General features: G+C 38.9%; 1 protein-coding gene across 6 annotated transcripts in view; it reads left to right on the forward strand.

Annotated features, from left to right (window-relative positions):
- The window catches only part of LOC102911227 (uncharacterized), a 60,775-nt gene that overhangs the window by 2,477 nt on the left and 30,513 nt on the right, over positions 1 to 27,785 (forward strand). The gene's annotated exons all lie outside the window — the stretch shown is intronic.

Genomic DNA, 27,785 nt, shown 5'->3' on the forward strand with positions numbered 1-27,785 from the left:
AACTCCTTTTAAATAATTTAAATATAGTTTTAAATATTTTTCCCCAATCCACAGGTTTGCCTATTCACTTGGTTAACTATTTCTTTCCTAATACAGAAGTTTTTTTTGTTTCATCCTACTTACCTATTAATATTTTTGTTGTTGAGCCTTAGGGGTCAAATCCCAAAGCAATTATTGCCCAAACTGATGTTGTGTAGTTTTACACCTGTACTTCTTAATTTTTTTTTAATTTTTAAGATCTTGATATGTAACCCAGTGTGGTAGTTTGAATGAAAATTGCCCCATAGGCTCAAAGGGACTGGTACTATTGGGATGTGGCTCTCTTGGAGTAGGTGTGGCCTTGTTGGAGGAAATGTGGCCATCTTGGAGGAAGTGTGTCACTGAGAGCAGGCTTTGAGGTCTCAGAAACCCAAGCCAGGCCTAGTGTTTCTCAGTCTCTTCCTGATGCTTACAGATACAAATGTAGAACTCTCAGCTCCTTCTCCAGCATCATGTCTGCCTATACACAACCATGATTCGCACCATTATGATAACGTACTATAAACCTCTGAAATTGCAAACCATCCCCAGTTAAATGAGTTTATGACAACTCCTTTATGAGTTGCCATGATTTATGTTATCTCTTCACAGCAATAGAGACCCTGACTAAGACCCCCCAGGTTGACCTGAAACTGACTGTGTTGTCCTGTCTGGCCAGAAATCTTGATCCTCCTGCTTCTCAGCATTTGAGTGTTGTGATGACAGACATGCAGCACCAAGGCCAGTTCCTGTGTTTTCTTCTAAGTGTTGTTTGTCTATATTCTTCCGTTGATTTGTGTATCTGTCTTCCATTAGTACTATAGTGCCTTCATTAATGAAGCTTTATAATAATGTGAAGTCTCTAACTTTATTCTACCTTGCCAAAATTGTTTGGCTATGTGTATTCCTTTCCTTTTGTCTTTCTGCATAGATTTTAGGTTAATCTTGCTTATATGTTTTAAAATATCTTGCTAGGACTATGATAGAAATTAAGTAACATTGAAAGTCATTTTAGGAGAATTGATATCCCTGAATACAGTATACCTCTCCATTTATTTGGATCTTTAATTATTTCATTGATGTTTTGTTGTTTTCAGCATACAGCATAGGTATGTATTTTGTTCTGCCTAGGCCATGATGAGAAGATACCACAGTTTAATAAAGGTATAGTTCAGTCATCAGTACCACTAAAAGTGATTAAAACAAAAACAAAACACCTCTTCTTGGGTGACTTAAACAATATAAACTTATCTTCTCACAGCTCTGGAGACTGGAAGTACAAGATCAGGTGCCAATAGAGGTGTCTTCCTGACTTGTGGGTGGCTACATTTTTGCTTGCCCTTACATGGCCTTTCTTGTGTCTACACCCTAGAGGAAAATGAGGGCAGGGAATTTCATTTGCTGTCCTTCTGTGGGCTCACTCCTATCAAGTAAAAAACCTACCCTTCTGACTTCATTTAACCCTAATGACCACCTTAATCCACCCCCCAAACCCTACCAAGTTGGGGGTTAGGATTTAAATATATAATTTTTGAAGGATACAGTTTCAGTCCATAATGATGTTTCTTTTTATAGTTTTAGTAGCACATATTATACATTGTAATGAATTTGATTATGATCTTTTCATACCTGTATATGATGTATTTTGATCATTTTCACTCTCCTTTGTCATCTCTTGTCCCCTTCCCCATAATGCTCTTACTTTTGTCAGAGAGTTCCCCTGTTTTGATGTCCTTTTTTTTTTTGGACACCCAAAGAGTTTCATTAGGGTTATTTACAGGAGTGTAGGTGAGAGGTTATTTACTGCAGCATGATGAACACCTTACCAGTGGCTACCCCACAAAGAAAATGCCTCTCCCTTCCCACCAGAAACCATTACCTGCCTATAGATCCTGAGAGGAGTGGGTCTTATTAGCCCCTCCCCCTAGAAACCATTTAAAAATTCTCAGAGAAGGATGACCCCATGATTATGTCATCAGATAAAGAAAAGGCTTTGAAAAATTCAAGTGTGTTTCATAATAAAAATCCTCAGAAAAATAGAAAAAGAAGAAATTTTCTGGGCTTGATTTAAGAAAAAAAAATTTTTAAACTTCTAGAGATTATGTCACATTTAATGATCCAAACATAGATTCAAACACAAGGCCTACATGTTTGCTACTAAACAGGCTAGGAAAACGAGCCAGTGCAAATATGCAGGAAACAGAAATAAAAGGCATAGTGACTAAAAAAAAAAGTATCTCTGTTCAAGGAAGACATGATTAGACTATGTTGAAAACTCCAAAGACTCTACCAAGGAAAAAAATCCAAGACTAGTAAGGGTGCTCAGCCAAATCACAGGATATAAGGTTAAAAAACAAAAATCAACCCCAATTCTACAGGCTGATGATGACTACTAGAAACATTTAAAAACAAAACCATTACAATAACTTAAAACTGAAACACACACGTATATGTCTAAGAAAACACATCATTATGTGGTATTATTAACCCACCCAAAAGCCTATGGCTGGGGATGTCATGGGCCTTGAAGGTAAACTGCAGCAATTTTGCTAAATGAACATGATATGTCTGTCAAATTGACTTCTAAATAGTTATGTTTATCTCCATAAATTAGTTCTGCTCTCAGTTTTGGTCAGAGATGCTTCTTTTTACAGTGAGCAACAATTGTATAATTCTACTGATTAAATTTTAAATATAGAACCATCTTTGGGTACCTGAAATGAATCCTACTTGGTTGTGGTACATTATTCTTTTTACATGTTCTTAAGTCCAAATTGCTAATATTTTAATAGTCACTATTATTCTCATGAGAGATGTGACATTGTTTTTTGTTTGTTTGTTCATTTTTGAATTAGGGCTTCTCTGTGTAGCCCTGGCTGTCCTGAAACTCTGAGCCATCTCTCCAGCCCCTTATGCTTTTAAAATAATCATCCTTTCTTTACTGATTTGTCTATGTTGTTTTTCTATTTTAAATTTCATTTGTTTCCTTTTTTATTATTTATTACTTCTTCAGTTTGTTTGGGGTTAATGTCTTCTCTTTTTACTTTCTTAAGGAATAAGCTTAGATTATTGATTTAAATTTTTTTTTTCAAGGATGGGCTGGTAAAATGGCTCAGTGGGTATAGGCACCTGTTGCCAAGCCTGATAACTTGAGTTCAGTTCCTAAGACTTGCATAATGGAAGTAGAGAACTGACTCAAATAATATATATATATATGTATTTTTTTTTTTTGGTTTTTCGAGACAGGGTTTCTCCATGTAGCTTTGCGCCTTTCCTGGAACTCACTTGGTAGCCCAGGCTGGCCTTGAACTCACAAAGATCCGCCTGCCTCTGCCTCCCGAGTGCTGGGATTAAAGGCGTGTACCACCACCGCCCGGCTCAAATAATATTTTTTAAGTATGAATTTTTTTCAAGGTGCTGGAGATAGTTCAGTGTAGTAAGCCCTTCAGTGACAGACATCTCCCCAGCTCTGCTTCACACATTGTAAAGGTCTCTTATTAAACACATACACTTTCAGGAGCAGGGCTGGAGGTGGTGTTTTTTGTTTTTTGTTTTGCTTTGTTTTTTTTTATTTTTTTTTTAGATAGGGTTTTACTATGTAACTTCAGCTAGCCTCACATTCTCTGTGTCCTTCAAGCAGGACATGATCTCATAGTCCTTCTGCCTCAGCTTTCCTAGCACTAGGATTACAGGAATGTGCAACTACTCCTGCCTTTGGGACTGATAGTTTTTTGTTTGGTTGGTTGGTTAGTTGGTTGGTTGATTGGAGTTTTTGGCCTTGTTATCCTTATGTAGTGTCAGACACTCTCCTGAGTAATTCTTTCCTTTGTTTCTCAAAGTTTTAATTCGGCTGTTATAAATATGATCACTCTAGTTTTTCTTTGATTCGTATTTCAATAATATACCTTTTTCCATCATTTTTATTTTTTTTCATTTACTTATTTTATGTGTACAGATGTTTTATCTGCATCTGTGACTGTGCACCATGTGTGTACCTCGTGCCCATAGAGGCCAGAATAGGGCATCAGGTTTCTTGGAAGTGGAGTTACAAATGGTTGTGTGTGTTTGGAATTTAACCCAGGTCTTCTTGAAGTGCAGGCCATGCTCTTAACTGCTGAGCCATCTCCCCAGATGTCATCATCCCTTTTTGTTGATACAGACTCTCTGTATCCAGTCCTGTCTGACCTCAAACTCACTGTTTAACCCAGGCTTGCCTCAAACTCAAGATCCTCCTGTCTCCAACAACCAAATACTGCAATTGTAGGTGTACACCACCTCACCAAGCTCGTCCTTACTTTATATACAACTAGTATTATTACATTTGAAGTGTGTTCTTATAGATAACATATAGTTGTGTTCATTAGTCTGTTGGAGTTATCATAACAAAATACCACAGACTAGGTGGCTTAAACAACAAAAGTTCCTCTTTCAACAGTTCTAGAGACTAGGAATTCCAAGATAAAAGTTCTCTCTGATTTATTGTTTGGTTAGGGCCTCCTTTCTACTTGCAGGTGGCCTACTTGCTGTGACCTTCTTTTCTCCTCTTCACACTGTTCCTCTTCTTATAGCAGTTCTTTATTGGCTCTGCTTTTTTACCTTCCTTTAACTTTCCCTTTTACTTTTATGGCAGTGCTTGCTAGGTAAGCACTCTACCACTGCCCTGTAGCCCCAGCCCTTCATTTAATTACCTCTATAAATATCCTATCTCCAAAGAGAGTATATTAATTACACTCCAATATATGAACTGGGGAGGATACAGTTCAGTCCCTAGTAGTTGGTAATATTTTTAATCCATTTGGAAATTTTCATTTAATTGGTATATTTTAGTCTTTTTACCTTTAATGTAATTATTGATACACTTGGGTTTAGGTGTACCATTTCATTATTCATTCACTGCTTTTTTTTTCATTTTATTTAGTAGTGGTTCTTCTTGTTGCCTTTAAAATTTTTTTAAACATTTTTTGTACTACATAGTTATTTATCTATCTGTGTGTGCTGAGAATTGAACCCAGAACTCTGGTATGCCAAACATACTTCACCACTGAGTACCCTGTGCTATTTTTTGAGACAGGGTCTTACTATATAGCCCAGTGATTTCAATTATATTGTTTGCCAAAGCTTGTTTCCCAATTCATACATACTTAAAAAAATGTATGCTCTGCTTTTTAGTGGAGTATTCTGTATATGTTAGCAAATAATTAGTTGGTAGTATTATTTAGTTTTATATTCTTTTGTTTGGTTGGTTAGATTTTATTTATTTTGAGACAGTCTCACTATGTAGCCCTTGGTTGGCCTTGAACTCTCAGAGATCTGCCTGCTCTGCTTCCTGGCTGCTGGGATTAAAGTCCTGTGTTGATTTTCTATCTACTGATTCTTTCAATTTCAGGCTGTTTTGAAACTTGAGATACAGTCCAGGCTGGCCTCAAACTTGTGATTGATCCTCCTGCCTCCTCTGCTTCCTAAGCATTGAGATTGCAGCTAAGTACCACCACACCTGGCCCTTGGTTGTATGTTGGACTATGTCTATTTACCTAGTTTGTTTTGTGTTTGCTCTGAAGATTATCATGTGTACTTAACTTTATACAATATGATTAATGGGAATATTTTTACCTCTTTAGCTAGATGTGTGAACTTGGCTAATGTCTTCTTACCTGGTCCCCTTTCTGTTTTAGTTGTCATATATCTACGTGTATTGAAAATTACACTGAACACTATTACATTGTTTTTGTCTCTTTGTTTGTTTGGGGGTGTTGTTTTTATGTAGATTTTCACTATATTTCCTATTAGGTCCCAAATTCCTAGGTTCATTTGATTCTCCTGCCTCGGCCTCTTGAGTAGGCAGCACAGACAAATGCTACTACATCTGTCTTTACATTGTTATAATTAGCACTTTCAATATCTTCATATTTTAGAAGACTGAAAAGAAATGATGTTATTATATTTATCTTTTTAAAAAACCAAGTCTGGTGTTCTTCCTTCATTGTTGATAATTCAGATTTCCCTCTGTGATCAGTTGCCTGTCTGTAAACTGCTTTTAGTAATTATTTTCAGATTAGGTCTACTGGAAATGTATTTTTCCTTTATTTGAATATCTTTATTTCACTTTTATTTCTAAAGGAAATTTCCACATAACATATAGATTTTTCAGTATACCATCATTTCTTATATTTATTTATGTTTTTGCTTGTGGAGGCCAGAACACAACTTATAGAAGTCAGTCCTCTCTACAATGTAGGTTTCAGGGGTTGAACTCAGGCTGTCAAGCTTGGAGGCAAGCATGCTTACCTGCTGAGCCATCTCACTATACTAAACTATCATTCTTTTTGGCACTTCAGCAATGTTGTTCTACATCCCTCTACACTCTGTGACTTCTGATGAGAAATACAGTCATTAGAATAGTTAATCCCCCTATATGTATTATTTTTCCTTTGTCTTTAGTTTACAGGAGTTTTATGATAATGTTTCTGGCTTTGGAATCCTTTGTTTTTTATCCTGTTTCAGATTTGCTCTACCTCCTGAACCTACAGACCCCTGTCTTTTGACAAATTTGAGACATAATGAGGAATTATTTCTTCAAATACTTTTCTGAATTACCCCCTTTCTCCTCTGCTTCTGGAACTCTGATAATCTGAAATTAATACTGTCCTTCAGGGTCCCAGAGATGCTGTTCTTACCCTTGCCTACCCTGGTGCTTCCTCCCCATTTTCCACATTGGACAATTTCTATTTACCTGGAAGCTTTGTTACTCTTCTCTGTTTTCTACTGTCTTCATTGTACTATTGTGTCCTTCCAGTGGGACCTTACTTTAGTTATTGTCCTTTTCCATTTTCAAACATCTATTTTGTTTTTCATTAGATCTTTTGTTTCTTTGATGAGACCCTGGTGGCTCCCTGAGCATTTATCTTTCTTAGATGTTTTTAATAATAGATGCTATAAAAACTTTTTCAAATAATTTTAACAGCTGGGCAGTGGTGGCGCACGCCTTTAATCCCAGCACTCGGGAGGCAGAGGCAGGCGGATCTCTGTGAGTTTGAGGCTAGCCTGGTCTCCAAAGCAAGTTCCAGGAAAGGCGCAAAACTACACAGAGAAACCCTGTCTCAAAAAACAAATAATAATAATAATAATAATAATAATAATAATAATAATTTTAACATCTACATTAATTCCACATTGGAGTCAGTTCTTTGTCTTCTCATGTGAGTTAAGATTTTCCTAGTTCCTTGTATATGTACTATGTAATTTGGGGTTGTGTTCATGAGTTTTATAAAATACCAGGGTTTTTATGAATCCTAAGGGGAATGTTGATTTTTCTGTTTATGATAGGCAGTTAACGTTTGGACTGCAAGTTGTAATCTACCCTCTGTGGTTCAGTTTTCAAACCTTAGCAATTTCATTTGTACCTGCTGTGTATGCCTAATAGCCTATTCTGGCATGTGGCTGTCCCTTCTTAGTTCAGTTCTCAAAATGTTTGTTTTTCTGTTTCAGATTAGCTGCAGACAAGCACAGCTTGACAGTGAACCCAGGAGCTGATAGTGATTTTATAGGGTTATATTCCTAAATTCCTTCTCCCTGTAATTTCCCATGTTCTTTTTAGTCCCTTGCAGCCCCTCTTTACTATCTTCTGTGGAACAGTGGGAACTCTCTGGCATTGTAGTATCTCCAGAAAGGGAGATTCTCTTCCCTCTTTTACATTTGGTTGGGGTGAAGGGAGAAGCACATGTGCCTTGGCACTTGTGTCAAGGTAAGAGGACAACTTGTAGGAATCTCTTCTCTTCTTAAATCGTGTAGTACTGGGCTTGAATTCAAGTTGTCAGGCAAGTGCCTTTTCCTGCTGAGCCATCTTGCTGGCCCCTTCTCTGGGTTTTTAGGTGACTATACCAGATTCCACTGCTGCTGTGTGTTCTGTTTTTTGCAAGTGAAACTGCTGGGTTTTCTGCTGTTTGATGGATGAGAAAAAGGATGGAGAAAAATGAATGGATGAACATTAAATGTTCCCTTCTCTTAAAGCCAGACAAGAAGGTCACTTTTAGAGATCTTTGTGTCTCTAAAAGTCACAATCCCCTGAGTTCTGGCCTTTCCTTTAATCTTCCTGATACATATTTACTTTTAAATTTATCTAACTGCTGTTTCCTGCCTTTTGTCCAGGTTTCATGCCTGTACTAAGTGGGAGACACAGTGGGAATATGCTCACTCCATCTTACTTGGAAGCACAGATCCCAGTGTTATGCTGCACTGGGCTGTCTACTGTTCCTGGGCACATACTTATATATTTCAAGTGCATAGATTGACCAGATGGGACTTTGTCATGTACCATCCTCAGCTGTTGTGTTGCTGAGCTGCTAGGCAGATGTGGAAAGGGGTGGGAGTATTTGTATTTTCTGTTTCATTATAATTTCAGTTGTGAGAGATCTCTGATCCTAGGCATTTTCTCTTTAAAAGAGATAGAAATCTTTGTCATTACAAATGCAAGAGAAGAACCATACAAAAAATCTAAACTACTCAGGAAAGCAAAAGGGAGGCGAATATCAAAAGGCGTGATTGATAAAATCACCCTCTAGAGAGGCCTTCTCTTCCTGGTTTGGCCAGTGTCTCCAAGGAAGTTTGTTCTTGATATGTATAATTGCTCTCCATCCACCCATATTTCCTCCCATTTTCCTCCTCTGTATTTGTATCTAGTCAGTCATCTTTCTGATCTGTTCACTGTTGTTCTTCCTGGTGTTCTACAAACACTCCTACAGCCTTTGTGTTCAAAGAACTTCCTTTAGATTTTGTTTTATTTTTAGTTGGAGGGCTCACCATGTTTCCCAGGCTGGCCTTTAAACTTGTGGCCTAAATGATCCACCTGCACTGGTCTTCCAAGTTGCTGGAATTACAAGTGTGTTCTCCCAGGCCTGGTTTTGGCTCCTCCTACCCCCCCTAACCCCCCACCCCCCGTAGGTCTTCTGGTAGCATTTTTTTAGTTTTCCTCATCTGAAATATTTTAATTTCCTTTTTCTTTCCTGAAGAATAACAATTTGTGGGTGAGATTTTTTTGTTTCTTTTAACATTTGAAAAGTATTAGGGCTACTTCTTCCTGACTTCCTTCCATGAGAAATCTCTCATATAAATTCTGTCCTCTTATAGGTAATGCAGTCTTTCTGTCTGGCTGCTTTCAAGATTTCTTTGTCTTTACTTCTTAAGAAGTTTAATTTTTGAGCCGGGCGTGGTGGCGCACGCCTTTAATCCCAGCACTCGGGAGGCAGAGCCAGGCGGATCTCTGTGAGTTCGAGGCCAGCCTAGGCTACCAAGTGAGCTCCAGGAAAGGCGCAAAGCTACACAGAGAAACCCTGTCTCGAAAAACAAAAAAAAAAAAAAGAAGTTTAATTTTTGATATATCTTGGCATGAAATGTTCAGCTGTTATTGCTTTGAATATGAATTTTATTTAGTTTTGTTTTTTTTTTATTTTGAGACTGAGTCTTACTATATAGCTTAAGTTGGCCTCATATTTATGATCCTCCTGCTTCAGTTCCTAAGTACTAGGAATATAGGCATACACTACCATGCTTGGCTTGCTTTGAACATTCTTTTAGCTGCATTGTTCTATTTTTGTGGGATATCATTAATATGAATATTAGAATTTCTGTTAAAGTCCCATGGGCCCCTGAAATTCTGTCTACATAATCTTTGCAGTACTTGGTATTCTACCCATAACCTCATCATGTTAGGCAGGTACTCTACCACTGAGCTACACTCTCAGCTTCCAGTCTTCAAGATTAAATAAATTCTGTTGATACATATCTTCAGGGTCACTGACTCTATTTTTTTTTATTACCACTAAACTAGTCAAGTTTTTGTCTTGTTTAGTTTTGTTTTTGTAAGAATATGGGGAAATAATCCAGGGCCTTTTGCATTATAGGCAAGTTCTCTCCTACCTACTTAGTATGTTTATTTGTTTATTGCATTTTTCAGTTCTGTAATCTCTGATTCTCTCATTATAATGTCTGTTTCTTTGCTGAGTTGTCCTATTTTGTTTGTTTTGGAAGGACTTTTAATTATTGAATCTTTTTTTGTTAACTGCTTTAAATTTTTGTAGTGTTTTAGACTGATTTGTATCCCCCCAATACATTTGTTTGCACCAGCATTAGGACAGACCCAGTAGTCCCACAAAGTTGTTTGACTTCAGACACCAGCCAAAACTGAAGTGCCTAGGTTATCTATACCTCTGCCTACACCCCATTACAATTTGGAGATGTATTATATAGTTTTCTCATTGCTGTGTCCAGATACCTGACAGATAAGAAACTCATGGTTTTAGGGTATATTCCATCCTAGAGGGAAAGTCATAGAACATGAAGACTGCTTGCTCACAGGTCAGAAAATATAGAAGGGTAATACTGGTGCTCACTTCAGCTTGACTTTTTCCTTTGTTCCCTTTCTGTTCAGTCTGGCATCTCAGCCCTTGAATGGTACTGCCCACATTCGGGTGGTGCTTTCCTCCTCAGTTAATCCACTCTGGAATTGCCTTCATGTACATACCAAAGGTGTGTCTCACTAATGAGCTAAACATTTCAAGTAGAGAAGCCAAAGTAATCATCATAGGGCTGGAAGGGTTCCCCCACAACCCATCCTATACAAGTTCACAATCTACTTGAATAACTCAGAGAAGTCAGGAAGGCATGGCCTGTGGGCATACCTGTGGGACATTTTTCTTGGTTACTGATTGATGTGGAAGGAACCATCTCATTGTGGACAATGCTACTCCTGGGCTCTGATTCCTGCTCCTCGTTAACTTCCTGCCCTGACTTCCTCAAAGATGGACTGTGATTAGGATGTGTAAGACAAATAAACCCTTTCCTCCCTAAGTTGCTTTTGATCATAGTGTTTATCACAGCAACAGAACAAACTAGAACAGAACAACAAGAACTGAACTAGAACAAGGGTACAATTTAGCAACAACCAAGTGAAAGAGATATAGAGCAAAGGATGTAGAGATGAAGAGCTTCCTTCCACAGCCTCTGAGTATGCCACCCACTGAGTACTTCAATGCTGACTCAGCCAGTAGTTCCATGACTTTCATTCCTATCACTTAGGGCTATTACAAGGGTACAATTGGCTAAATCCCTAGCCATTGATGACCAACCCAGTTTCTAGCCCTTCTCCAGAGACATGAGCCAGGGTTGAAAATCCTTACCCTCAGTAATCATGTGTTGGTTTCTGTGGTGACCAGAGGCCCCATCCTGAAGTTGTTAAGACATCCATGAGTCTTCTCATTACCACCAGTAAATTCTAAGATTGGGGGGATACAAATACATTTTTCTATTATTATGCCACAGGATGTTATACTTTTTGGTATTTTTTCTAATTTTAACTTGAGTTCTTTCTCACAAGAGTGGTTGTAAATCCCAATCCTGTTGTGAGCAGGTCCCAGGGGATATGGTAGTGGATGATTATAATGTGCCCTTCATAAAGTGCTATTTTACCTTGGTGCATGGCTTAGGAAACTTGTTCATACTGATAGGCACCCTATGGCTCTTATCTGACCTATGTAGTGTAGTTCCACTAAGATATCCTTGAGAATGGGAAAAGTTATATTCAAATCTGCCAGTCAGGTGAGATCCAAAGAAGATAGTTAAGCAAAACCCCAATGGCATAACAGAAGTGGAACTTAGAAGAAGGCATTATAAAAACCTCAAAGCATCAACAGGAAAGAGAAAGCCATCTGGGATATAACTCAGGTGCAGTGCAAGAGAAAGTGGGGATCCTGTGGGTCAAAGCCTTTCTTAGGGTCCAGGACATTATCTAGTTAGGTTTTGCTCAAAAGGAGTTTCAATCTGGAGGTTTAGAGCAAACAGGAACAAGGATCCTGGAATCACATTGTGACTGAGAGGCAGTGACATTTTGACAGCATATCTAAAGTCTATGAATTATGTGGGGATTAGTGGACTGTGTCCAGTAGGTTATACCTCGTTGTGCCACTGAAGGGTAGTCACTAAAAACTAAGGTAGGTAAGGTGTAAGGTGTTGCTAGACTTGAGGAACTCAGAGGAGTTAGAGAATTAGAAACTGTATGGAAAGTGACTGAGCCCTGCTTCTGTTGTAAGAAGATCAAAATGGACACTCAAATAACATAAAATTATAGGAATTTTCTACTCAGAAGAAAATAACCATTCAGAGGCTTAATATTATGTATAACTGCTCGGCTTAATATTATGTATAATTAGCTCAGGCTTATTATTGACTAGCTCTTACATTTAAATTAACCCATAATTCTTATCTATGTTTAGCCACATGACTTGGTATCTTTTCTCAGTTCTGCCTTGTCATCTTGCTCCTCTGTGTCTGGCTGGTGACTCCTGACTCAACCCTTCCTCTTCCCAGAATTCTCCTCATCTGCTTGCCCTGCCTATGCTTCTTGTCTGGCTTCTGGCCAATCTGTTTTATTAAACCAGTGTACAACAGCATTATTCCACAGCATTCTAGGCTAGGCTTCTCTTATGTCAGATTTACTTCTGCAGGATCTATGCCTAGTCACGATAGGAGATGAGGTTCTTGGCCAACAGGAATGAAGAGTATTTCCCATCTGGGTGCTTATTGTGTGGGTCTCCATGAAGTCTTGCTGGTTTGCCAGCAAAGACAGTCTCAGTGAAAAACAAAAGCACTTTCTCTGCTGCAGGCTCCCAACTGATCTCCTCTGCTGGTGTTTCCTTCATGTCTGAAGTTGTTGGAGAGCCACCTGTTGATCTGAGGAAAGGTTGACACACCTACACAGCTTTCTGTTAGTAGGTTGGGGGTTTAGAGACACTGGCTTTGGTTCTTGTTGGGGCTTGGCAGTCATAATGCACTCTGGCACTTTTGAGAGTTCCTTGGATTCCTAACCAGACTGCTTTCCACTTTTCCTCCTTTGAAAGTCGTTTTTTGAGTGCCTTGTGTACTTTCAGGGCTTATAGTTATACTTAATGTAGTTATTGAGTAACTAGCATGAAACCATCTTTCCACATCACACTAGAGAACTACCTTTTCCTTCTTAACTGCATATGATTAGCAAACAGACTAAACATCCCTAACTAAAAATCTGATTCTGAAATGCTCCAAAATATAACATTTTTTTTTGAGTGCCAGTATTACAGAAGTAGAAGATTTCACAACTCATCTCATGTGATATAATGGCTCAAAGTCAAAAAGCATATACACTAAAAATATAGCAGAAATATATTTTCAGGCTATATTAAGACATGTATGTATATGTTGCTAAAATTCCTTCTCTGGTGGGAGATGTAAATCAACATCTACTCTTCCTTCCGACATCACAACAAACCCAGGAACAATTCCAAGTTCACTCTTGGGGAACCAAGGAATTTGTTGAGCTTACTTACAGAGCATAAGTCCCCTATTGGCCACGCCTGGAAAATCTTGCTCAACAAGGATGAGGTAGGCTAAGTAGATAGATGGATGCTTAGCTGTAGTCTTCCCCTTCTATATACTCTACCCCTTCCCCCAGGCCCTGGGCAGAGTCCTCAGGTAATAGGGGCAAGAATCTCTCTCATGCCCTCCTCTGTACCTCTTTGGGGAGGTATAAACATCAGACAGCCTGGCTGGGACTATTTGGCTCTGAGAACAGTTAATTATAACACATTATGTGTGTGTGTGTGTGTGTGTGTGTTTCATAAATGAATTTTATACTTGTAACCATATTATCAGGAAAACAAACAGATACTCAGGAGTTTGCTGGCCAGAGGAATCACAAGCTCTAGGTTCAGTGAGAGGCTCTGTCAATATGAGGCTTGGAGGTGTTTATAAGTTGTATCAATTCCTTGGTTGAATCTTTAGGGTCACTCAAGTATACTATCATGTCGTCTGCAAATAGGGGAAACTTGACTTCTTCCTTTCCAATTTTCATGCCCTTAATGTCCTTATGTTGTCTTACTGCTCTGGCTAGAACTTCAAATACTATATTGAATAAATATGGGGAGAGCGGACAACCTTGCCTTGTTCCTGATTTTAGTGGAACTGCTTTGAGTTTCTCTCCATTTAATTTGATGTTGGCTATTGGCTTGCTGTAAATTGCCCTTATTATGTTTAAGTATGTTCACTGTATTCCTGATCACTCCAAGACCTTTATCAAGAAGGGGTGTTGGATTTGTCAAATGCCTTTTCTGCATCTAGTGAGATGATCATGTGGATTTTTTCTTGGAGTTTGTTTATATTGTGTATTACGTTGATAGACATTCCTATGTTGAACCACCCTTGCATCCCTGGGATGAAGCCTACTTGATCATGGTGGATAATTGTTTTGATGTGTTCTTGGAGTCTGTTTGCCAGTATTTTATTGAGTATTTTTGCATCAATGTTCATGAGGGAGATCGGTCTGTAGTTCTCTTTCTTTGTTCCATCTTTGTATGGTTTAGGAATCAGGGTAATTGTAGCCTCATAGAAGGAGTTTGGTAATGTTCCTTCTGTTTCTATTGTGTGGAACAATTTAAAGAGTATTGATATTAACTCTTCTTTGAAGATCTGGAATTCTGTGCTGAAACCATCTGGTCCTGGGCTTTTTTCAGTTGGGAGACTTTTAATGACTGATTCTATTTCCTTGGGGGTTATTGGACTATTTAAATAGTTTATCTGGTCTTGATTTAACTTATGTATGTGGTACCTATCCAGAAAATTATCCATTTCTTTTAGATTTTCCAGTTTTGTGGAGTAGAGTTTTTTGAAGTATAGCATGATGATTCTCTGGATTTCCTCATTGTCTGTTGTTATGTCCCCCTTTTCATTTCTGATTTTGTTAATTTGGATGCTCTCTCTCTGTGTTTTGGTTAGTTTGGATAAGGGCTTGTCTATCTTGTTGATTTTCTCAAAGAACCAACTCTTTGTTTCATTAATTTTTGTATTGTTCTCTTTGTTTCTATTTTATTGATTTCAACTCTCAATTTGATAATTTCCTGGTGTCTATTCTTCCTTGGAGACTTTGCTTCCTGTTCTAGAGCTTTCAGGTGTGCTGTTAAGTAACTAGTGTGAGATTTCTCCAACTTCTTTATGTGGGCATTTAGTGCTATGAATTTTCCTCTTAGCACTGCTTTCATAGTGTTCCATAAGTTTGGGTATGTGGTGTCTTCATTTTCATTGATCTCTAGAAAGTCTTTAATTTCTTTCTTTATTTCTTCCTTAACCCATTGGTGATTCAGTTGAGCATTATTCAGTTTCCATGAGATTGTAGGTTTTCTGTAGTTTTTGTTGTTGAAATATAACTTTAAACCATGGTCTGATAGAATTCAGGAGGTTATTCCAATTGTTTTGTATCTGTTGATATTTGCTTTGTGGCCACGTATGTGGTTACTTTTAGAGAAGGTTCCATAGGGTGCTGAGAAGAAGGTATATTCTTTTTTGTTAGGATGGAATGTTCTCTAGATATCAATTAAGTCCATTTGAGTCATAACATCAGTTAAATCCTTTATTTCTCTGTTAAGTTTCAATTTGGCAGATCTGTCCAGTGGTGAGAGTGGGGTGTTGAAGTCTCCCACTATTAATGTGTGGGGTTTTATATGTGGTTTAAGCTTTAGTAATGTTTCTTTTACATATGTGGATGCCCTTGGGTTTGGAGTATAAATGTTCAGAACTGAAACTTCATCTTGGTGGATCTTTCCTGTGATGAGTATGTAATGCCCTTCTTGATCTCTTTTGATTGATTTTAGTTTGAAGTCTATTTTGCTGGATATTAGGATGGCTATACCGGTTGCTTCTTAAGACCATTTGATTAGAAAGTCTTTTCCCAGCCTTTTATTCTTAGGTGGTGTCTGTCTTTGAATTTGAGGTGTGTTTCTTTTTTTTTTTTTTTCCATCACAGGCAATTTATTTTGTTCTATTCATTCACAGTTAATACAGAAAATACTTGGAAACATTTCCATATAATGTTTGACACAGAAATCATCAAATAGAAGTATACAATGTTGACAGGAGACAGTACATTTATAATTTATAACCCCAAATGTATTTATATATTAGAAATGGAAAGATCTACAAATGAAATTATGAAGGTTCACCAGAGTCATTTAATCTTTCAGTTTCTCATTCATTTTTATGTCTTAATAATATTCTATTGTATGAATAAGCCACATTTTATTTCTCTCCAGTATTTGATAGCTATTTGAGTTGTTTTAACTTTTTTACTATTAGCAACACACTGCTGTAAACCTTCATGTACATGTTTCATAGGTGCACATTTTCAGTAGTTTGAGGATATATTCCTAAGGGTAGAATTGTTGAGTAACAGAGTAACAATGTTTTGCATTTTGACCAACCACCAAACTGTTTTGCCAAAGTGGCACACCATTTTAGAATCTCATCAAATCCTTGTTTTTAAGGCTCTGATTTTTGTACAAAAGCATTCAATCATTCTGTCAGACCAAACCAGGAAAAGTAAGCTATAGTTCAGAGCTGTTCTATTCCATTTACTATGCAAAGCCATTCTTGGTGTTTGCAACTCTCAGCCCTTTCGAGTATTCTTGCAGTGTTCACTTTTTCCTCCACCACTTTTTTTTCTTCTTTTTTTCTGTTTTATCTCTATCTATTACAAATGTATAAAAAATCCTCCATCAACGCTGCTGATAGCAGCAGAACCTTGAGAAATATACCTTTGATTTGCCTCAGAAAAGGAACACATATTGCACTGTAAAGTTTATAAAATTGGCGCAAAACATTATGATAATGTTACAATACCAGTTTTAAGAGTTCCGTGACTAATGGGGAGTCGATGGGATACATGCAAAACTGTGAAAGCGATCTCACTTAGCCAGCTGTACACATAGACTGTAAATCTACATTCAGATCATTTCTGAACTAAGACTATCATCTCAGTTTATCTGTTGAGGTCAACCAGGAAACCCTAGAATATATCTTGATTTTTGCAAAAAAACAAAATAGGGGGAGGGGTTTCTTCAGCATTTCAGTCCACGAGTAACAGTATCCTAACAGGCAAAGTGTTCTCTCACTGTCAACATAGAATGAACTGCTACTGGAGGTCAACTTGGGCTTTAATTTGCATTAGCACTTACATGCATAGTAGTCCAAGTTGTTGACCTCATGACTTTAAAAAGAAACTCTAAAAAAGTAAAATGGCCCTTCTTGGAAGACTAAAGAAAGACATCCAGCCACAGTTGTAAAAAGTCTCATCAAAACAATATACCCTTTTATAAATTACGCCTCAATTTAAAAAAAAAAAAAGTAGCCCCAAATAAGAAGCAGCTCTGAAAAAGAAAATATAACTTAAGATATTTGAAAAAAACAAGGTGAATACAGGTTCAAAAATAATTAAGATACATTTTCCTAAGGCTACCAAGAATTAGGCTTTAAAGAATTCTACCATTTCAAGTTTACCACTAGTTACTAGATACCTATTTACAAACAAGATGTTCACTTTTTTTATTCCTTTATCAAGAGAAAAATCTACCTTCAGACTATGAGGGTGGTGATGGGGAGGGACTAGAAAACAAGATTCAAACAATCCCATGCAAATATCCCATTTTTCAAATGGAAGAACTCCAAACTGCACTAGAAGTTCCAATCACTAAGACATTTTCCATTGAAATGATTTAAGTACAACTACATGGCACCAAGGTTTAGGCCTAATATAGGCCTGACAACCAAGTCCTTGTTTTCTGGAAGAAAGGCCTCAAAAGTCCCACTCAGTTCCACATAACAATACTTCAAAGATCAATTAGGTTTTCATTTCCTTAATATTTTTGTTTTTGACTTCTAATCTTAAAGACTAGATTAAAACTTAGCTCATTTCCCAGAAGGCATTGCTTCCCTTTGCTCTATGAAAGAGTCCACCAAGACCTCTTCCTCAAAACCATCTAGCCCCTAGCCTCCATCCTGTGCTTGTGATGCATCTTTCTCAACATCCTGAAAAGGTAATGTAGGTAAAATATGCTCATAAACATTAAAACTAGTTGTTAGAAAGACGTAACTAGCTTTATAATTTAAGTTTTAAAACATAAATACTTGCAGCTTTATCTGCACTGACAATGATTGCCGGAGCCTAGAATTCAACATTTACAAATTCTCATTCACACACACAAAACACACTATTATCACACAACTTGTGTCTTGAGAGAATCTTCTGCTTTTTAAATCTTTGGCCTCCCAGTCAATCCCAAGTTCAACCAACTTTAACTAAAACTTCACTCAGAATTTCACCAAGCTTTTCACCCACACATTAATGTCGTATCTTTCATCAACTGTCAAAATCTGAAGCCTGCTCAGAGATCGCCAGGTAAAAGAAAATAAATGAAATACAAAGAGGTTATTTCAAAACAGAACATGACCATCATAAAAAAAAAAAAAGTCACGATTCCCGATTGGGATCATCCTTTGTTTACTACTAGTAAGAAAAATCCCATGTTGGACTATTTCACACTCCGGCGTTGGCCAAAGGACACGAGAGCTGGTTCTGGAGCATGCAGTTTCTCACACAGGTGTCCCCAGAGGAACACCAGGGACAAAGTCATGTGAGGCCTCTCCCGTACAGAGGCTGTCTCACAGGGGCAGCGAGGACACCCACTAGTTTGTGGAGATCCCTGAGAAAGTATGATTCTTAAAATCTGGACTGTACATAATTCAAATCAGCCCTGTTCAGGTACTCACTGGAAGAAAGATGCAGCTGTTTGCCAGAACTCAGCACTCCACTCTAGACCAGCCATGTGGCCATGATGGTTTTCTCACAAGTGATATTCTCTAGTTTAAAGGATCATTATGTTGGGCTACAGATTTGCTATTTCCAAGAATGACTTGGAGTTCATCACTCATCACTTGATTTGAGTAACCATCCCAACATCAACCATCTATTGAAAAAAGAAACTCTTCAAAGAATGACTTCTCACTCTGTAAGAAATAAGCTAGAAACAGCAAAGTAAAAAAAACTCTAATGGCTGATACTGAGATTAAATTGTGTTCAGTATGGGATCTAGTGGCTTACTGCAAAAACCAGACCTGGAGAGCTGTAGAATTACACATATGCTCACCATCAAAATAACTTACATGAAACTGCTTCTGGCATAGATCAAGAGGTTAAGATTAAAAAAATAAAAACAATGGATTGAACCTGCATGTTCCATTGCTCATAAACTTGCACACACTATTGTTCTGCAAAAAAGACAACTGCAGCAAAGAAAAAATGGCCCTTTTGCAAACAAGTCTAAAAGTAACCCCCCCCAAAAAAATAACATGCATATATGTATAAAGTGTTACTATTAAACACAATTCTATCTCTAGGGGGGGAATTAACTGCATAGATTAAAAAAGAAAAACAAAAAACCATGTGCAACATCTTAAGCCAGTAAAGCACCAAAATAAAAAAAAAATTTAAAAACCCACCAAAAATCACTTTTCATAATGATTAACATAGAAGCACAAAATATCGACCATAAGTCAGGAAGCAATTACCTGGACAGATACAATGTCCACTGTTGAAAGAATTTTTCTTCAATTTAAATGTCTTTTCTCATCTCTAAAGAAACCTTAAAGTGCTAACTTTACTTATATAAAGCAGGCAAATTCTTCAAGTAATTTGCTACGCCAATTTTTATCAGCCTAAACAAGGAACTGAAAATAGACTATTTTTGGATTTGCTTTCCATCTTTTTTTTTTCTTTTTTGTCACTGGTTACTCATTCACAGGCTCATCTGATGGCTGGGCTTCAGCATCCACCTTTCTTTTGTTCTTCTTGGCTTTACTGACTTTTTCTTTATTATTTCCTGTATGTACATCTATGTGTTTCGTCTCTGCTGCCTTAGTCTCCGTCGCGGATTTCCGAGTTCTGGTAGTTACCTGGACCACTGAGGCATTGCCACAAGACTTCTTCTCTTTTGAAACATCCTTTTTCTCTAGATATTAGGATAGCTACACCAGCTTGTTTCTTAGGTCCATTTGCTTGGAAAGCCTTTTCCCAGCCCTTTACTTGGAGGTAGTGTCTATCTTTGAAGTTAAGGTGTGTTTCTTGTATGCAGCAGATGGATGGGTTCTGTTTTCTTATCCATTCTGTTAGCCTATGTCTTTTTATAGGTGAGTTGAGACTATTGATATTGATGGATATTAATGACCAGTGATTGTTAATTCCTGTTATTTTTTGTGGTTGTGTTGTGTTGTCCTTCTGTGGTGTATGTTGGTGTGGGATTATCTATTGCTTGATTTTTCATGGATGTGTTTAGCTTCTTTGGGTTGAATTTTCCCTTCTAGTGCTTTCTATAGGGCTGGGTTTGTAGACAGGTATTGATTAAATCTGGTTTTATCCTGGAATATTTTGTTTACTCCACCTATGGTGATTGAGAGTTTTGCTGGGTATAATAGTCTGGGTTGGCATCCATGGTCTCTTAGTGTCTGCATGAGATTTGTCCATGAACTTCTTCTAGCTTTCATAGTCTCTATTGAGTAGCCTGGTGTTATTCTGATGGGTTTGCCTTTATATATTACTTGGTCTTTTTCCTTTGAGGCTCTTAATATTTTTTCTTTGTTCTGTGTGTTTAGTATTTTGATTATTATGTAGCGAGGGGACTTTTTTTTTTTGGATCCAGCCTATTCGGTGTACTGTAAGCTTCTTGTATCTTCATAGGTATTTCTTTCTTTAGGTTAGGAAAGTTTTCTTCTATGATTTTGTTGAATATATTTTCTGTGCCTTTGAGTTGGTATTCTTCTCCTTCTTCTATCCCTATTATTCTTAGGTTTGGTCTTTTCATGGTGTCCCAAATTTCCTGGACGTTTTGTGTTACGACTTTTTTGTCTTTAGTGTTTTCTTTGACTGACGAATCTATTTTCTCTATCGTGTCTTCAGTGTCAGAGATTCTCTGTTCCATCTCTTGCAATCGGTTGGTTATGCTTGTTTCTGTAGTTCCTGTTCGTTTAGTCAGGATATCTATTTCCAGCATTCCCTCAGCATTCCCTGTGTTTTCTTTATTGTCTCAAATTCATTTTTCAGATCTTGGAATGTTTCTTTCATCTGTTTAATTGCTTTTTCTTGGCTTGATTTGATTTCTTCCCATTTTTTGTTCGTTTTTTCTTCCATTTCTTTAAGGGAGTTTTTTATTTCCTCTTTAATGGAGTTTTTCATTTCCTCTTTAAGGGAAGTTTTTACTTCCTCTTGTATAATATTAAAGGAACCAGCCTTAATATTATACATCCCAGGGGCTCAGGAGAGAGAACTACTAACGGCGAGAACTATTTTCAGGAAATATAATCTCAGCACACCGAGTTCTATAGTCCACTTGCTTTAATTCCTCTGGCATAACATCCTTTATACACAGTTGCAGTTCTGTTCTCATGTCTAGCTCCTTTCTTGCCTGATTTCTCTATATTTATCTACTGTCCCCTCTATGTTCTATCTTAATTCCTTTGTCTAGTTCTGCCCCTTCTAGGTTCTCATCCATCTTGTTCCTTCCCATATCATCTCCTCTCCCGTCTCCTTCTCTCTCATCTGGCTCTTCCTCATCTTCCATCTCGTTCCTCTAGTACTCTCCTGTAGCCCTTCAATCTACTTCTTCCCCATCTCAGTTTGTTCCTCTCAAGTTCTTACCCCTCTCGTTCTTCCATTCTCTTCTCTCTTCTCCGGCCTGTCCTCTGCTTTACAGTTATATATCTCCCCAAAATCACAATCCTCCCCTCCACCCAGGACACTCAGCCTGAACTTCCTCAGGCAGTGATTGTCCACTATCAGGATCAAATGGAGGGTTGATAAGAATTACAAAGAGGGGCACTAGTTGTTAATTACCATTTGTGACCCAAAGGGGAAGTGACTAATGAATTAACTAAAGGCTAAATATGGGTAATATCTAAGAAGAGGGGTCTTATGTGCACAACTATAACCTTAAATGTGTTTGGTAAAGGATGTTAAAAATCTATAAGTTGCTAGGTCAATGGGAGAAAATAAAACTGTCTTCTTTTTTCCTGTGGCTCCTATCTGTTCAAGCTGTCTGCCGTTTACTGCAGGGTGGGGGAAAGTGTGCTCAGTCTCTAGGCAACCTGTGTACAGCTAGATGCCTCTGGTGATACAGGGAGGTTTGAACTGGGAGTTCTGGCTGAGCATAGCTGTTAGCACAGAAGTTTATCTAAATATTCCTAGAAGTGGTTAGGTAAGTAGTTAGAGGTCTATAAAGTTAGTAAGGCTGTAAGAAAGAAGGGCCTAAGCTAAATTGTGTAAAACTATTACTTAGTGTCCACCTGGCCTAGGCGGCGTCCTCTTGTGAATTTACTGTAAGTCAGGAGACTTGTACGTGGGCTGCTATCACTTGTTAGTCCTTGGAAGTTGGGCGCCCCCCTGGGTGGTGTCTCCTTGTGGAATTTAAGTCAGGAGACTTTCAGGTGGGCTGTTATCATTGTTAGTCTTTGGCAGTTGGGCGTCCACCTGGGTGGTGTTTCCTGTAGTCCTTGAAAGTGGCTAAGGGAAATAACTGGTTCCAGAGAAAGCCTTTCCTGAGGCTGTTCTCCAAATACCTGGAATGTGTATGTCCAGAGAGTGATCAGTCTACACTGTTAGTCCTTCTTAGGGGAAAGTCAATTGGGAAAACTATGAAGGCACACATGATTTTCATAACAGAATACAGCTGATATATAACAAGCCAAGTAACACCAAAAACTCCTTGGGATTTGGCTTCCTCTGGAGGAATTCCCTGATCCCTCCAGGTAGTGACTTTGCCATAACCAGCTGAGTTCTTATGATATATTTCTGCGGCCCGCAAGAATTTCCTCTTTAAGAGAGTTTTTCATTTCCTCTTTAAGGAAAGTTTTTATTTCCTCTTTGAGGGAATGTTTTATTTCTTCTTTAAGGGCCTCTATCATCTTCTTAAAGTCATTTTTAGGGTTGATTTCTTCTGTTTCTTCTGTCATGGTATGTTTAGGTCTTGCAGGTGTAGAATCACTAGGTTCTGATGTTGCCATATAGGTCTTTATGTTGTTGCCTGTATTTTTGCACTGACGTCTACTCATCTTTTCCTCTGTGCGGTGCAGGTGGTGTCTGTGTCTGAGAGTGCCTCTCTTGTTCTAATTTTTAGTCTTGGTTTAGTAGGGGTTCTTGGTTAAATTGGTGCTATTGGGCTGTTTCTTCAGGGACAGCTGATTTCAGTTGGTGAATTATATACTAATGATTCTGGTGATCTGGTTTAGTGGCTGGGTAGCGCCTTCTTCTGTGTTCCCAGGTCATGTTTTGTTCATTTGTCAACTCCTCAGCTGATCTTGTTTCTTCAGACTTCAAACTGTAGGCATCTGAATCCTCTCCCAGATGGGTTTCAGCTGAACAGGGTAGTCTCACCAACACCTCCAAGTTGTTGGGTTTCACAGGATCAGCAGTTGGGCCCTGGGTTGTCCCCAGACGGAGTGCCCAGACTCGCCCTGGTTCCGACCCATGGAGACAGCCTCTTCCCCAGGTGTTGGGGCTAGGGGCATCCCCGTTCCAAGCTGCGTCCGCCCGTCTCCATCCCCGGGCCTGTCCACCCCTGCAGTCTGCTGCCACAGGCCCACCTGCGTCCGCTTGTCTCCGCCGCCAGGCCTGTATGTCCCTGTCAGCTTCCACTGGGTCTGTCTGCCTCTGCGGGCCACCAACGGGCCTGTATGTCTCTGCCGGCTGCCGCCGCGGGCCTACCTACCTCTGCTTATCACTGCTGCCGGGCCCATCCACCTCTGCGGGCCGCCACCGGGCCTGTATGTCTCTGCCGGCTGCCGCTGGGCCTGTATGTCACTGTCGGCCACTGCCACCGGTCCCGTCCACCTCCACGGGTCGCCGCTGCGGACCCACCTGCGTCTGCCTGTCTCCACCGCGTGGCCGGTGGGCTGCCGCCGGGCCCGAATGTCTCCGTCAGCCGCCACCCCCGGGCCCTTCCACCTCCGTCTGCTTATCTCCGCCACCGGGCCTGTCCACCTCCGTGGGCCGCCGCTGGGCCTGAATGTCCCTGTCGGTCGCCGCCACCAGGCCCGTCTACCTCCGAGGGCCGCTGCCACAGGCCTACCTGCATCTGCTTGTCTCCGCCATCTTGAATACCGAGGTGTGTTTCTCGTATGCAGCAGAAAAATGGGTCCTGCTTTTGTATCCATTCTATTAGCCTGTGTCTTTTTAATAGGTGAATTAAGTCCATTGATATTAATGGATATTAATGACCAGTGATTGTTCATTCCTATTATTTTTTGGTGGTAGTGTGTGTGTAGTTCTCTTCTTTGGGGTTTACTGCTGCGGCTTTATCTATTGCCTGTGTTTTCGAGGGTGTATCTGACTTCCTTGGAATTTTCCTTCTAGTGCTTTCTGTAGGGCTGGGTTTGTGAATAAGTATTGTTTAAACCTGGCTTTGTCTTGGAATATCTTGTTCACTCCATCTATGATGATTGAAAGTTATGCTGGGTATATTAGTCTAGGCTGGCATCCATGGTCTCTTAGTGTCTGCATTACATCTGTCCAGGTCCTTCTGGCTTTCAAAGTCTCCATTGAGAAATTGGGGGTTATTCTGATGGGTTTGCCTTTATAAGTCACTTGGCCTTTTTCCTTTGCTGCTCTTAATATTCTTTCTTTATTCTGTACGTTTAGTTGTTTAATTATTATGTGGTAAGGGGACTTTTTTGGGTGTCTAGCCTGTTTGGTGTTCTATAGGCTTCTTGTATCTTCATAGGCATTTCCTTCTTTAAGTTGGGAAAGTTTTCTTCTATGATCTTGTTAAATATATTTTCTGTGCCTTTGAGTTGGTATTCTTCTCCTTCCTCTATCCCTATTATTTGTAGGTTTGATCTTTTCATGGTGTCCCAAATTTCTTGGACATTTTGATTCATGACTTTGTTGGCTTTAGTGTTTTCTTTGACTGATGAATCTATTTCTTCTACCGTATCTTCAATGCCAGAGATCCTCTCTTCCATCTCTTGCATTCTGTTGGTTATACTTGCATCTGAAGTTCCCGATCGTTTACTCAGATTTTCTATTTCCAGCATTCCCTCTGTTTGTGTCTTCTTCATTTTTTCTATTTCCCTTTTCAGATCTTGGACTGTTTCCTTCATCTGTTTCATTGCTTTTTCATGATTTTCTTTCAGGGATTTATTGTTTTCCTCTGCTTTATTTGTCCTTTCCTCTAGTTTTTTTTTATAGCGTTCTTCCCATTTTTTGTTTGACTTTCCATGTTCTTTATTGATTTACTCCACTTTTTTGTTTGTCTTTTCCTCCATTTCATTTTTGATTTCTTCTTTAAAAACCTCTAGCATCTTCATAATTTGTTCTTAAGGTTGCTTTATTCTGCTTCTTCCATTTTGTGATCTTCAGGTCTAGCTGTTGGAGGAGGCCTAGGTTCTGTTGAAGCTGTATTGCTCTTCATTTTGTTGTATGTACTTCTGCCTTGATGTCTGCCCATCTTCTTGTGGATTCGTTCTTAGTCTTATCAGTGCTCTTGGTCCAGACAGACCTGACAGATTCAGGAAGCCTCTCTCTGGTCCAGATGGAAGCTCTGGGCCAGAATGTAGCTGGGGGCTGGTCTCTGAGTCTCAGGAAGTGGCTGGGGTCTCGGGCGGATGGGCATAGGGGCAGGGCGTGGAGATTGCAGGGTCTGCCAGGGGTCTTGGAGAAGGGGAACCTTCCCGATGGGGGTGGAGGGGATCCTGCCCAATGGCCAGAACCTGGGGCCAAGTTGGGCAGGTATTCCCCAGAATGGCTGGTGCCCAGGGATAGGATCTAGGGACAGACCTCTCTGGGTCTGAGCCCAGGCATTCACCTCTTGTCCAGATGGGAGCTCCAGGGTGGGATCTTTATGAACTCTTAAAAGATTTTTTATTTTTATTTTTTTGATCAGACACGATGACACATGCCTTTAGTCCCAGCACTTGGAAATCAGAGGCAGGAAGATCTCTGTGAGTTCAAAGCCAGCCTGGTCTACATAGTGAGTTTCCAGGACATCCAGAGCTACATAGTTAAACCCTGTCTAAAAAAAAAAATTCTGTCAGTTATCTGGTCTTTTTTTCTTGATCCTTAAGAGTTCCTTATACATCAAAGATATTGACTTTTTAAAAATTATTGGCTTTGTTTATTTAGTGTACACATGTGCCTGTGTTTATGTTTGTGTGAGGGTGTCAAGTCCCCTGTAACTGGAAGTACAGACAGTTATGAGCTGCCATGTATATGCTGGGAATTGAACCCAGGTCCTCTGGAAGAATGGCCAGTGCTATTAACCACTGAGACATCTCTCCAGACCCCAATTTTGGGTTTTTAATCAGTGATTTAGGGTTGGTCAAAGACATTCCTATGGTCATGAAATCTTAAAAATTACCTCCATAAATCCAAGGACCAAAGCCAAACAGCATTTTGAAAAGATTAAATTATTTTTACTATGTACTATTTTAAAATTCCGGAATGTCATCATCATTTGTGTGTAGATATCTAAAATGTTTTTCAAGTTTTCATCATACAGATTTTTCTCATTTCTTTGAAATATCTCTAAATATTTTTCCTTCCTTGTTGCTGTTTTTCTTCTAATATAATTTAACTAGCATTTCTTTGCATATATGAAAATTATTGATTATATTTACATGTTTTTTTCTAAATTTTTCAAATAATTGTTTAGTTTTACTGTTGATTCTTCATTTTTCAGATATCTCCTCATACTGGTTTGCAAGTAGACTTTTATTTATTTTTAGTTCTACACTTTTTTGTTTTCTCAAACTTAATTGCATTAGCTAATCCCTACAATACCATGTGTCATAGCATTGGTGACTGTGTATTTTGCTTTGTCAGTGGAGATAACTCTAGAATTTTCCAATTAAGTGTAATATTGATTTCAGGATTGACTTATACCTTTAACTGCCTACCTTTTTTGAAAAGTCATAGATTGAATGTTGTCTTAGGGCTTATTTTGCTGTGATAAAATATCATGACCAAAAGCAATTTAGGGAGGAAAGGGTTTTTTGCATCATATACTTCCACATCACTCTATCATCAAAGGGAAGTCAGAGCAGAAAATCAAAACAGGAACCTGGAGGCATGAACTGAAGCAGAGGCCTTATAGGAGTACTGTTTACTGGCTTGTTCCTCATGGCTTGCCCAGCCTGCTTTCTTTTAGCACCTAGGACCACCAGCCCAGGAATGGCACTACCCACAATGGTCTGGGCCCTCCCCCATCAATCATCAAGTATCAATCAAGAAAATACCCACAGGCTTGCCTACAGGCCAGTCTTATGGAAGCATTTTCTCAATTGAGATTCCTTCTTCCCAGATAATTGTAGCTTGTGACAAGTGGACATGAAACTAACCAATACGCATGTAAATAACCCTTGGTTATAGTAAGTAAATTACCCTCAATTCTAATATTTTGGGGGGTGTTTTTAAAATAGGAAATGGCTGTTAAATTTGTTTCAGTGTTTTCTTTTTTAAAAAGAAGGGTGGCAGAGGTGGGAGGCTGGAGACATTACTCAGTGGTTAAGAACACTGACTCCTTTTCCAGAGGTCCTGAGTTCACATGGTGGCTCACAACCATCTGTAGTGAGATCTGGTGCCCCCTTCTGGCATAAAGTTGTACATGCAGATAGAGCACATAAACATAAAATAAACAAATCTTTAAAAAAAAAAGATGGGGTAGGGAATGTATACATGCCATAGCATGTGTTTGGAGGTCAGAGGAAAAATTGTGAGGGTTGGTTCTCTCCTCCAATGTGGTTCCTAGGGCTAAAGTCAGATCATCAGTCTTGACGGAAAGAGCCTTTATCCACTGAGCCATCTTATCTTTACATTTCTTTAAAAAAATTAAGAATTACTATTTATGGGAGAAGGCATATGTCACAGCACACATAGA

Source organism: Peromyscus maniculatus, chromosome X, assembly GCF_049852395.1.
Source record: "Peromyscus maniculatus bairdii isolate BWxNUB_F1_BW_parent chromosome X, HU_Pman_BW_mat_3.1, whole genome shotgun sequence".
Taxonomy (NCBI): Eukaryota; Metazoa; Chordata; class Mammalia; order Rodentia; family Cricetidae; genus Peromyscus; species Peromyscus maniculatus.